Below are 12,625 nucleotides of genomic sequence, written 5' to 3' on the forward strand. Positions count from 1 at the left end.
CATTTCTGGAATTAGTACAGCATTCAATCTAGCAGCCAAGAAAATATCTTGATATCGAGGTATTGTCATGGACTTTGAATATGCTGGTAAAGTATCTGGAGGTTCGAGTCAATTATAGACAAGGGAACACACCCTTCTTGCTCTCTGATTTGTGCTTCTGAAATCTAGCAGCAATAACTGCTTTTTAACCCTTTGGAATGCAGTTTTCTTACTTCCTTCAGAAAGTAGTAAAATTGGAGTAAGACCTAATTGTTCCCATCTCTGGTCAACCAGCCTCTTCCATTTACTCTGGAAGGTTCTTCTCTCAATCTAAAAAGTAGTTTAGATCTCTAGTTAAAGAGGATCTTGATTCAAAATCTAAATGCATCCAGCTGAGCTAGTGATTCTAATGGAGATTGCAAATTCTTGATGGATAGCTATACTGGATACGCGCTTCGGTAACCTGGTTATTTTTCTCAGGAATTTTAGTTAAGAGGAATCAATAGTCTCGGATATATCTTTGACCCACACTCCAGCACCATAAACTATCATTTGATTAACTTTACCCCAAAAGGTCTTTATAGCTGCTGCGTAATATTTCCCTCCTTCTGTGTGAAAGAAACATGTCAATGCATTTAAATATGGTGTTATATTGTAGGAGATGGACTGGAACTGATTTTTCCAAGATAGGTCTTGGGAGAAAGTGATGCTTAAATATGTTAAAGATTACTTGTTCATTGTTGGACTGCCACCCTCCAATCCTTTTTCTTTAGGCGGCATCCTCTTGCAAAGACAAGCACTTTGGATTTCTCAGCATTTATAGTTAAGCATTTATAGTTAGTCATGATATAATCTAGTCAATAGCCATAGCAAGCACCTGCTGATCATAGTTTCCTTTAGCTTCTACCATAGTCTAGTTCTATATATGCTATCGAATGCAGAGCATAAATCCATGAAGGCTACATATAAATTATTATTTACTGTAGTAGTATACTTTTCAATCAAATGAGCCAAGACCAGGCAGTGATCGACTGCAGAGCATCCTTGGCAGAACCCACCTTGTTCTTCACTCAAAATTTCTGACTCCTCCATCCATTCCTTCAATCTTATGCTTAAATAAGCTTCATATAGTTTCCTGATTACTAAGAGAAGGGTAATTGGGTGATAATTCTGTGGGTCCTGCCTTTTCCCTTTATTCTTGAAGATCAGTACCACCAGAGCTTTCTTCCAGATGGGTGGAATACATCCCAAATCACTTATCATAAAAAAGGGGAGTCAAAACTTCTGCCCACCACTGTAATAGATCTATTGGTACTCCATCCATTCCTGGTGCTTTCCCCAATTTCCTGTTCTTTATTAGGTGTTCAATGGTCTCAACTGATACTGGTGGCTAGGTTTCCAATTCCCCGATCTCAGCCAAATTTTCCTCTTCTCTATTACTGGTTGAATCCCTTTCATATAGACAGCTAAAGAAAGTAAACCATACATCCGAGGATATGCAAAAGGGTATACATGAAACATTCTTAGTACTGTGGTTTACAATACACCAAAACTGCCTATTGTTTCCATTATGAGTAGCAGATATCAAAGCTCTCCATTTTTTCATCAAAGTTACCCTTTTCTTATAGATTACGAGTTGTTTCCATCTCTCCTTAGCCATCTTAAGTCTTGTTAAAGTAAATTCTGATCTCTTCAGTCTAAAATCCTTGTGATAGGCTCTCACTTTTCTTAGGAGAGTCAGGCATTCATAATCATACCAATAATTCTTCCTTTGCTTTGATCGATTAAAGGACAAATTATACAAGGACATGCACCTGAAGGGAGTTACAATGTTAGTCAGGAAGCTGAGTTTTAAAAGAGATTGGAAGGCTTTGTCAATTTCCCCTCTCTAAAGAGCCAGGGAAGATGGCTCCTGAGAGGGTTTGTTAATTTCCTCTTTGCATCCCCAAGGCTCTGTCAGTTTCACCTCCCCTTCTAGGAGAAGAAGAAGAAATTAACAAACGAGCATGTTCTCCTGTAATTTGTCTCTCATAGCTTGGCTCTGAGTCTTGAAAAAAAATCTGACAGAAGCCAAAGATGATAATTTGCAGGAGGAAATAATGAGTTGAAAAATGGCTCTTTGTTTAAAGATAAATCTTTAAGGTTAAATTTTGAGATTTGCATAGGCACCTAGCCTTTGCCAAAGAAAAAGACACATCTTTTGGCAGACAGAGATCAATAAAACATGTAAGTGAACTGGGAGACACCTACATCAGCCAAAGGTGAACTGTGTTTTGGGATGGGCATGGATGGGTCTCAGCAGAATATAAAGAGTGGGTTTGGAATAATTTCCCTTAGCTACTAGCAGTTAACAAATTGGGGGCCTGAGAAGAATCTTGAAACCTATATTGAAATCCAGCCTTCCTGACATTTCTCCTTCCAGGATTCTCTAAGCTCTAAACTTGAATGAACTAATTTCTCCCATCCAGTGTTTCCTTTCACTGAACAGCCCATCCTTTCTGTAGCTTATTTAGCCTTCATAAGGCTACTTTTTAATGTTTTCTTTTCTGTTTTACAAAGTCAGATTTTTTTTTGCATACTTGGCAAGTTCCCTGATTATGTGGAGACCCTTACCTTGTATGTGGGTGTTCCTGTTGTGCAGCTTTTATTATCTATACAGGGATCAACCACTCTACTTTTTAGATACAGTGATATTTCCTCCCACTTTGTCTTTTAGCACACAAGGCACACACCCATCTTAATAGTGTCTAAACACCCAGACCTTTTCCCTTTAAGCATCCCCCCCAAAAGAGATGGGTGTAGAGCATTCCCTAGAATATGGAGAAACAATGCTCATTTTAACAATCTGCTCTTACTCATCAGCAATAGTGAGGTCTCCTGCATAAGACACAGAGAATGTTTGCAGTTAGCATTAAGGGGCTTATTGAAACACAGCTCCAAATGTAGGTGGCTGTGCATTGCAAAAGGCTATGCAAGCACTACCACCTTTGCTGATGAACATCAAATTATCTATTGCCACTCCTGGCCAAACACATCTGATTCATTCTACCTTGCAGGATTAGAATCAGGGTACTTGGCAGAACAATGTCCTGAACAGACAATTCTAATGCAATAGTCAATGTTCTAATGTAGCCACTACCTTAACAGAGAGCAAATGTTTCCTTAATGAGAGCATTATACAGCTAAATGCACAATATTTGTATTTTTTTCTTAACTTGGGCAGATAGCAAAGCAATGACAAGTTGCATTTATTTCTTTATTTGTATTTATTTCTTAAATCGGGCAGATAGCAAAGCAATGACAAGTTGCAAACACAGAACACAATAGATTAATCAGAGAGTCACATATAGCACACAGGACAAGAACAGTACAGCCAGATCTGCCAGAACAATTTACTATACCAAATGCCCTTTGAAACAAGACTGTTTTACATGTGTACCTGAATACAGAACATGAAGACGCCCTCTGCATTCACTCAATCTGGAGGTTGTGGTAGTATGGATCAGTATGACTAGGTCTGTAAGAGTCTAAATAAGGGTTCAATTTACAAGCTAGATGTAACTAAAAGAAGGTGCACCTACCAGTAGTGCAGATGTATCCATTATCAAGGCTGGGTCCAGAAGAACTCCCAGGCTCTTAACTTGATCTATTAAAGAAAGCTTAAACCTATTTAAGTCTGGTAGATTAATCCCAAGCAAACACTCTGCCTCTTCAACCAGCATCACCTCCAACTTGCCTGGATTAAGCATAACTTTTTTTATCCTCGGCCACAGCCACAGACTCAAGGTGTTAGCTCAGGACCTTCACAACTGTCTCCAGGTGCTTAGACAGGTAAAGTGGGGTGTCCTGTGCAAACTGATGATAACCCACTCCCAAGCGCCTGATGATCTTGGCCAAAAGTTTAACAGAATGATTGGGAATAAAATGGATTCCTGTATCAAACCATACATCAACCTAGCTGATTCTGCCTCCCTTATGAAAATTCTGTTTTCTGCAACCAAGAAAAGAACAAAGGCAATGGAAGGCTGCTCCTTTTTAACCAAAACACTGACTCGTAGCTGACCCACCAAAATAGTGCAGTTGAGCACATCAAAAGCTGCTAATAGATCTAACAGTATCAGCAGTGATGGATTGAACTGTAGCAAGAAATTATATAGCGGACAATCCCAATTGTGTCTTCAGCTTCATCTCCCATAACTCCTCCCACCACTATATCACCCCTTCCCTAGCATCACTCCAGTGCCAGACCAGGGGGACCCATAGACATTAAGTGGACATGCAGATGAGCTGGACCTTGTCTGTAGGACATGGAATGGAACCACACTCAGATGGAGGTACCCTTTCTCTTTCACTTATTCTCAATGAGTATCATGTGTACTGTCTATTTCACCTGCTACCCTTCGGTTAAGAGCAGCAGGACTCTAATCTGGAGAACCGAGTTTGATTCCACACTCCTCCCAGCTGGGTGACCTTGGGTCAGTCACAGTTCTTTGGAGCTCTCTCAGCCCCACCCACCTCACAGGGTGATTGTTGTGGGGATAATAATAACATATTATTATCCCATGGGGAGCCCACTCAGCCCAGTTATAGCAAACTTCTACATGGAACATTTTGAAAAAACAGCTCTAGAATCAGCACCCCACAAACCTAGTGTATGGTTCCGGTTTGTGGATGATACATTTATCATTTGGAGCCATGGGGAGGAAGAATTGATGGGGTTTTTGAATCATCTCAACAACATCCACCTGAACATACAATTCACCATGGAGAAAGAAATCGAGGGAAAACTCCCATTCCTGGATACCTGGGTCATCCGCAAAGCAAACTTTCAGTTAGGTCACAAGGTCTACAGGAAACCAACTCACACTGATCGGTACCTACACAAAAACTCCAATCACCATCCCCGACAGAAAAGAGGCATAATGAAAACATTAGTGGATCGTGCAAGACGGATATGTGAGCCGCACTTTCTCAATGAGGAAATTAATCATCTAAACCACGCACTTCAGGCAATGGCTACTCCAGAAATGAAATCCGAAGAGCAATCAAACCCAGGATGAATCAAACAACCAAAGAAAAACAGTCTCCCACAGGAAAAGTGTTTTTGCCATATATCAAAGGAATTACTGATCAGATGGGAAAGCTTATGAAAAAGCATAACCTTCAAGCAGTATTCAGACCCACCCGAAAAATACAACAGATGCTACGATCAGCAAAAGACAGTAGAGACCCCCTCACCTCTGCAGGAGTATACCGTATACCCTGCAGCTGTGGACAAGTTTACATCGGGACCACAAAGCGTAGCATCCAGACAAGAATAAAAGAACATGAAAGACACTGCAGACTTGGACAACCTGAAAAATCAGCAGTGGCTGAACATAGCCTAACTCAAACAGGGCACAGTATCTTATTCCAGGACACCAAAATACTGGACAACACTTCCAACTACTTTGTCAGACTGCACAGGGAAGCCATTGAGATTCACAAGCATAAGCAAAACTTCAACAGGAAAGAAGAAACCTTAAGAATGAACCGAGCATGGTTTCCAGTTCTGAAAAACACCAGGCTAACAAAACACTCCACACCCGACAATAGCCCTGCAGAGAAGATTAGCACATCAAGTACCAATCCATATGCAAAAGAACCTCCTCAGGATACAGTGAAGCCTCCCGCCATTAGCATTCCACACCCTGGGAAACTCTTACAGGATGACTCAGCTCAACCCCACCCCTCCTGAGTAGATACAAATGACCTACATCTTTTCCACACTGTGACACTGAGAGATCTCTGTCTTTTGGTGCTACACCTCTGAAGATGCCAGCCACAGCTGCTGGCGAAACGTCAGGAACTGCAATGCCAAGACCACGGCAATACAGCCCGGAAAACCCACAACAACCATCGTTCTCCGGCCGTGAAAGCCTTCGACAATACTTCGACAATACAATAATAACATACTTTGTAAACCGCTCTGAGTGGGTGTTATGGTGTCCTGAAGGGCGGTATATAAATTGAATGTTATTATGTTATTATTAGTATAGGCAGCCAGGCAACCTTCCTAAACTCACACAGACAAGGATATCCATGCAAAACCATGAGTGAGACATAAGAGCAACATCAGTAGTGGCCTTTGAACACAAAAGTCTTCCTGAGGGGAACTGCCATAATTTCTCTCCCAGGTCTCACGTCTTTCAAAAATGCATAGTAAGTGGAAATGCAAAAGATACAGCAACCCAACATGAAGGTATGCTGATGAAAAAGCTGCATAGAGGCTCTGCAGGAACAAAAAAGTTGACATCTCCATGTTACTGGGAATCGGTCATAACTCACTTTATATCTAATCAATAAAAGCTGGACAGTTTCAGCTCTGACTGTGTTATGATTGTCAGAATATAGATTCGTCTTGTCTTTTAACACCCATTCAGTTTCAATGTCTCCCTGATAGGGCTTAAAATGGGAGGGGGCAATGGGTTTTCCATCTCAGTATCCCATCAGAGCTGAGAGTTTGTATCTTGCTATGGCCTTAGCACTAGAGCATCGGTAATGTTGGGGGAGTCCCTACAGTTCAACATCCTCCTCATAGCTACTATAGATATGAAAAAAATCCAGCAGTGTTGCTTTATGAAGGGAAGAGGGGACTCAGTAACCAGCAGACCCTGGAAAGCAACAAAATGAAAACAGGGTGGGGTATGATTGGATATGATGGAGTTGGGCAAAATGCGCCAGACAATTCTCTGAGTGAAGCCATTGATCCACATCATTCTGAAACAGGACAGCAGTGCCTCTGGAGTGTGTGTGTAGGTGGCTGGCTTTCCCAGCCTGTTTCCCAGGAGCCCATATCTAAGGATATAATCTGGGATCACTCATCATGCTAAGGCTGTGCTGTTCTATTGCAGTGCTATTCCTACTCTGCTGTTAATCCTGGGACACGTGACTGGAAATCCTGGATCCTGTAATGATGGAGGGAGGAAATGAGGAGGCGGGAAGGGGTCCTGCCAAGGGCCTATGTTCAAAACATTGTCTTCGTGGTCTCCTTGTTATATTAGACCCAAGTCCTATACTTTATTGAATTCAACAGCAAAATTTCAGTTGGCTTCAGCTGACACTGGATTTTTCCATTTAATTGAGAAATAATAAAGAAAAAACCCTGGTGGCAAAGCTTGCCACAGCAAGATGTAGGTTTGAAACTCAGCAGCCAGAGGGATTATGACAGTTTTGTAAATGAAGACATTCCGCTTTGCTCCACAATCCTTCATTAGCTGCTAGGCATAGGAGGAGGGATTGCTTAAACCACTGGCCCAGGAGGGGATGGGTCTTTTGGAAATGATTATGCCGTGGGAAAAAGCAGGAGTCCTCCCACGCTGACTGGAGATTACACAATACAGAGTGCCCTACAGCTGAGGCATGAATGTAGTATTTTCCCTTAGTGAAAATTAGCAAATGCCTTTCCCCCCTCTTACTGCTGAACAGGAGTTGTGTTTATTTGACTAGCTGTCTTGGAACTACCACAATCAATCAATACCAAGCTCTGCATATAACACATAAAAAGGGGATGGGGTGGGAATGCTGTATCAAGAAGACAGGGAATGCCTTCAAAGAATCTGCCAGTCTAACCACCTTTATGCTTTGTGGTACATCACGAAGTATAAGATTACGCTTCTTATATTCCACACTTTTATTCATTTGTTCCTTTCTCCTTTTGCTGCCTGAGTGGAAAACAAGAGAGCCATTTCAGACGAGGGGGTGAGGAGATACCAGCATGGAAGATGAAAGATTCCAGATGTTCAGGGGTGGGGCCAGCAGGCTTGATCCCATTACCCTACACACACATATCACGTGCACAGTTCCAAACACTTGAACAGGGCTAAGGAGAAGACAAGTTGTTTACATCCATGTTGGGAAAAAACACAATCCATGTAGCTCCAACTGTAACAGTGTGCAAGTTTTTGATTTCACCTGAGTTCTTCTTCATGTAAAATAAAGGGGGGGGTTGATATGTTTATACTCTCTTTTTTATTTTGCAACATCTGGCCTGATGAGGAGTTCTGTTTATAGTCTGCCTTTCTCACTGAAATCCAAGGTGGATTACACAGTGTAAATCCATACAATCAATAGCTGGAACGTTCAATAAATAATACACAGCCAAAATTTAAAAGGAAGGATACAATTTAAATACAGGAATACAGAGATGAAACATTGCATGCCACCTGCCAAACTGGGTTTCTAAGGCAAACATTGAAAAAAGTTAAAACAACATTTAAAATAGTATTTAAAAAATCTAATGAAGCACACAAACACAGCAAAAAGAACAGGGAAATCCACAGTTCTGGCGCCACAACTGAGAAGGAGGATAGCATTCAATATTGTTTATTGAATGCTATCCAACTTCAGCTGGCAAAGGCACCCAAGCCGGGCCTCTGAAGACGAGCAGAGTGAATAGGTAGGAGTGAACATTAGAAAGACCCCCTCAGCCTATGATGGCCTACCCAGAACTCAGCACTCAAGAACTGAGGGTGTGATCAACAAGCCATGGGAACAAAATGGTATCTCATGACAATCTGTTTAAATTCAGCCAGCAATATGGAGACACAGATGTGGATGACACAGTGATATGTTGGCCAATATCACCTACCCCAACAATGCCCATATGCTAGTCTGAATGCACCTTTTATGTGAAACACATGAGCACATGAAGATGCCTTGTACTGAATCAGATCACTGGTCTATCAAGGTTAGTATTGTCTACTGAGACCTGCAGGGGAGCTTTCACATTACCTAGCACCTCATCCTTTTAGCAGGAGATGCTGGGGGTTGAATCTGCAACTTTCTGCCTGCCAAGCAATTACTCTACCACGGTTCCTCCCTACGAGGTTAAAAAAACTACTAGCACAGCAAGGGGAGAAATTCTAGTCCAGCCTGCTCTTTCTTGTGCTTGTCGTAGCATAGGTGAACATTTAAGCAATGCAATTCCTTGCTTGTACTTCGAAGTGGTATTGACTATCCTATCATCTCAGGAGTCTACCTCCTCTTTCTGCTGCACATGTTAACCAGGCCTAAGATAGATGACCATGTAAATTTAATATTTTGCCCCAAGGGAGTGTATGATCACATGAGCAACAAAAGGCATCTTCTTATTAGATGACTTATTAAGTGACTACTCACTGACAAATTTGAAAAAAGGAACAATTATCAAATGGACCAGTGATAACAAATCTATCAGAACTAGTTTTCTGTACAGACATGTATGGATAGCTATACCTTATATCTATTGTATTGTTTATTGAATGCTGCAGCTATTAACTGATTTACACTGTGCAATCCACCTTCAGTCTCAGTGAGAATGGAGGACTATAAATGTAGTATGTGAGATTCTTTTGGCTTTTCTTACTGCTTGACATTTTTTTAAACACTAGCCAAATACAGCTACTATCATTAAAGGCCTAAAAAGGTCTGATAATAGAAAGTGCTGAGCAACTTTATGGCCATTGCTATGAGTTAGCAAGCAGTATTGTTGTGTAACCTGCCTAGGGAGGTTTTTTGGGCTTCTTTATGGGCAATGTAGTATTTCATAGCAAGAAGCAATAGAAAGTCAAGAGGAACTTTTTAATAAGGAGCCGGGGTTGATTTGCTAAGTCAGACACTGATATAAGGTGCTACTGTATTGGTGCAGTACCAGACTGAAAAAGAGGGAAAACACCCTATAAAACAAGGAGATTTTGCAAGCAATACAAGAAATTCATCAGCAGAGGATAACTGAACCCTCTATAAGACCTTTGGCTTCCATTCTGGTCCTGGTTAAGAAAAAGGATAGTAGAATATAGGAAACCAAGCAAAGTCAACATAAAAGACCATAGAATATAGATAGCACCCTGGATTCTGTGGCAGGGTCAGTGTGGTTCTCTTTTTGGATCTTAAAAGTGAATAGTGGCAAGTGGAAACAGATTCAAAAGACAAGGAAAATACTCCTCTAACAGCTGGGCAGTGACCCATGGCAATAAAGATTTATGGCCTTTGGTATACGTAATATTCCTGCTATCATTGAGAGGCAGATGGAATGGCAGCTTCACAGCTTCTCCCTCTCAGCTTGCTTTTCATATCTGGGTGATACCCTAGTACATGCAGAGACATCTGAACAGGAGCTGACACATCTACAGATGATCTGAGATAAGCTGAAGAATGCTAACTTAAAGCTGAGAATTTTAAAAGTGTGAGCTATTTCAAATATAGCGGGGGCATACCTTGAGTGAAGTGTGGATTGCAGCAGAAAAGGGGAATGCCTTGGCCACAGAAACTGGTCAACCACTTCAAATCTAACTTAGGGATAAAGTTTTGTTGGGCTTTGATTCCATCACCAAAGATTTCATCTGTGAATTTGTTTATACAGCAAAGTTATCAGATGGGTTCAATGAGAAGGAAGAGCCATGCCAGTGGTTGTCTGAATGTGACATAGCTTTTCAAAGACTGAAAAAAATGTACTTGTGAATGCTCCAGTCTTAGTTTATCCAGTTTTAAGATCCCATACATTCTAAACACTTATGGTATGGGTGCTCTATTGACACAGGAACATGACAAACAAGAAAAACCTGCTGCTTATTTCAGAAAGAGGAGAAAAATATTGCACAAGAGAGGAACTTCTTGCCAAGGAACTTCTTGCCATTGTAAAGTCTATAGAGAATTCCTACCATTACCTTTATGCAAGGAAGTCTGTAGGCAGAACAAAGGTTTCCTCCCTCCAGTGGTTGTTTCAGTTCAACCCCCTCCCCACCACAAGGTATAAGTAGCCAGGTGGCTGCAGAATCAGCAAGGGTTTGACTTATCACAAAAGATAAAAGGGTGGCAATGCTTATACTTCAACCAAGTAACTTTTGTTTGCAGAACTATTTTAACAACTAAGTGCGTTAGCAGTTAGACCCCCTCCTCCTATTGTGGGACAGTTTATAGATATGAAATCATAAACATCCCACCTCAAATATCCTAAATGCAAGACACTGCCTGGCCTGAAATTAAACAAAATGGATGCCATGCAGGTAAGAATCTGGAAAATATCTTAGGATGTCAGAGCGGCTGACTAATGGCCCCCTCCACACCCCAGAGAGATTCTTGATTTAGGATAAGGTCTGCCAAGAAATTCCTGATTAATCTCATTTGTGTCCAGCCTCACTTCCCCTCACCCATTTACCCTACTCAAGCAACACTTAGCACTATTTAGCTTTTCCCATCTACTACTCACAGGGTCATCAAGCACCATTTACACCTATTATCCACCTTCAGAAAACCCATCAAATTATTGTTTTGGGGGTGAAAATGTCAGCTTGTCCCAGGGAGGATTTTGCCGTATAACTGGGAGTTCCTAGCCACCTGTGCATGTGTGTGTATGTGTGTGTCCTGGGATCCGTACGTATACCCCCCCCAAATCCATTTGGGCCTTCTCCTCTCTGTGAAATGCTGGTCGTTTTGCTGCTGCCTCCATGGACCTCTGTCCTCGAGACTGGTAATTATAGCCTTTCCTGAAACTGCTTTCTCCTCTCTTCTCCCTGATTTCCTCTTAGTTACCCTCCTATGTGTTCTGTGTGTGATTTTTGTATGTTTGTCCTTTTATTTCTCTTCTAATAAAAACCTTTCTGACTGAACATCTGGGTGGTTTATTTCGAGAGTTCTCTTTAGGGAAAAATCCCTGTAAACATTGGCGGAGAATCCCAGTTACCCTCTCTCGCTTTGGCTCCTTAAGCTACTTTCCCCCAACTAATGAGGAGACTGTCTATTTGGGTAACATGTGTGGCATGAAAGCAGAGCTGGTTCTTAATCAAAGTGGCATAGGGGGTGGAGATAAACAGCCACATTAAAAACACGATTTCATGATTTGCAGAATTGCCTCTGCTCCTGGAAGTTGTGACCCTAAAGACCTCAAGCCCAGAACAACTGAAAACTTTACAAAAAGGGGATATATTTTTGAATGAAAATTTAACTCACAAATTCACCCACCATGGAAAATTATAGCTCTGCCCAATACCATGGTCTCAGGGGAAGAGCCTGGAATTTAGAAATTGTGTACTGTAAACTACGGAAATGAGTTAAACTCACAGGTGATAGTACAAGTGGCAACAGGTTGTGCCAGAAAAGCTAGAGGGAAGTGCTGATGTTATGCCTTTATGCTAAGATTGCTGGTTACTTCAAAATGGTAAAGATTCTTGCCTAAGTAAGGGAAAACCTTTGTCAAAGGTAAGTAAGAGGTCAACAGCTGATGCAGACAATGTGATGCTTCCACAGCAAACTATGGAACTTGGAGGGTCTCTGTAGAGCAATATCTTGCATGACAGCACCATGCAGCATGTCAATTCAATATGTTGGAGCTTTCGTTGGAAGCCTGGAGGCTTCCAACCTCATCATAGCTGCTATGGATTATTTCCCCAAGTAGCCTGAAGTGTACACAGTTTTTTTTTTTAAAAAAGGAAAGGGTGACTGTAGGAAAGGTTGTCTGTCCGTCTGTCCTTCCTTCGAAGAATCTGGGAACCACACACAGATCAATAGTCAAAAATTTTCAAAAAAGGGTTTTGAATTTCTAGGGACCTTGAAAACAAGGACTATCCCTGAGTGCACTCAGTCAGATGGCATGCGGAGCAGTTTAATAGGACTCTCGGGGTATGGTTAT

The sequence above is a fragment of the Eublepharis macularius genome, chromosome 5 (assembly GCF_028583425.1).
Source record: "Eublepharis macularius isolate TG4126 chromosome 5, MPM_Emac_v1.0, whole genome shotgun sequence".
NCBI classification, from domain to species: Eukaryota; Metazoa; Chordata; class Lepidosauria; order Squamata; family Eublepharidae; genus Eublepharis; species Eublepharis macularius.